At 42.5% G+C, this 1072-nt stretch overlaps 1 non-coding gene across 1 annotated transcript; it reads left to right on the top strand.

Annotated features, from left to right (window-relative positions):
• Positions 1 to 587: 587 nt before the first annotated feature.
• TRNAA-AGC lies at positions 588 to 659 on the top strand. Its single transcript has one exon. It is a non-coding gene; the product is annotated as a tRNA-Ala (tRNA).
• The last annotated feature ends 413 nt before the right edge of the window (positions 660 to 1072 follow it).

Here is a 1072-nt window from a genome sequence, read left to right as displayed (position 1 = left end):
GCATGGCAGTCCTACTTGCGTAGGTTTATGCTTTGAATGGAGAGAAATGGACACTAGGGAGCAAATGGCTTCTTCCCAGCTCTAGCCTAGCTACCATATTTCATAAAGATTTATATATTGCTAGAAACAGGACTTGAAGAGAGCAGAAAACCCCTGGAGTTGTACAAATTAAGATCCACATTCTTTACTGTGGCTGGTGTCACCCACACCATTTAAGTTGTTGACTGGAGATATATGGACAGTTTTGGCACCAGTCCCAGTGGCACTTTATGTGATAGACCATAATTGAAGTGGCCAGGCTTGTTTGGAACAAAAGGGTTTTAAAAAATAATAATAAAAAATAAATTCCATTAGGTTGCCGTAGAACAGCAAAGCAGTAAATGTCAAGGAATCTGGAAAACATGCCCCCCCCCCCTTTACAACGCTAAAACAGGATCTCAAACTCTATAGATGTGGCTTCCACCCATCAAGAAAACAGAGCAGAATGTTTGCAAAGTCTGCCAACCTGAACCAGAGCTCCATAAGTGCACTGCACAAGTATGACTCTCCACACACTTCAAGCTGTGCAAATGATGTCAGTTTGGGAGGGGGCTGTGACTCAGTGGTAGAGAATCTGCTTAGCATGCAGAAGGTCCCAGGTTCAATCCCTGGCACCTCCAATTAAAAGTACCAGACAATAGGTGATATGAAAGACCTCTGCCTGAAACCCTGGAGAGCTGCTGCTGGTCTGAGTAGACAGTAGTGACTTTGATGGACCAAGGGTCTGATTCAGTATAAGGCAGCTTCTTGTGTGACCGTGTGTGTGTGTTCCCACCCCTCGCTTCTACAGCTATATTTTTGTGTCTCTCTTCAAGACCCACCAAAGACTGTTTGATCAGTGAAATATTCCTATAGATGGTGTTGTCTTAGTAAGTGAGAAAAATTCTCAGCATGGTTCAAAGTTTGCGCTTGGATCTTTCGTTCTTTCTTTTTTTAAAAAAAGCAAGCTCCTTTTTAAGAGCATTTGTTGTGGTTACGTTTTGATCTGGCCTACAGCGGTATTATCAGTAAAAGCGGATCAAATCTTTAACAT

The sequence above is a fragment of the Gekko japonicus genome, unplaced genomic scaffold, assembly GCF_001447785.1.
Source record: "Gekko japonicus isolate JY-2015 unplaced genomic scaffold, Gekko_japonicus_V1.1 scaffold271, whole genome shotgun sequence".
In the NCBI taxonomy this organism is placed as follows: Eukaryota; Metazoa; Chordata; class Lepidosauria; order Squamata; family Gekkonidae; genus Gekko; species Gekko japonicus.
The sequence above is the reverse complement of the archived record's forward strand: the minus strand, read 5'-3'. Positions and strand labels throughout refer to the sequence as shown.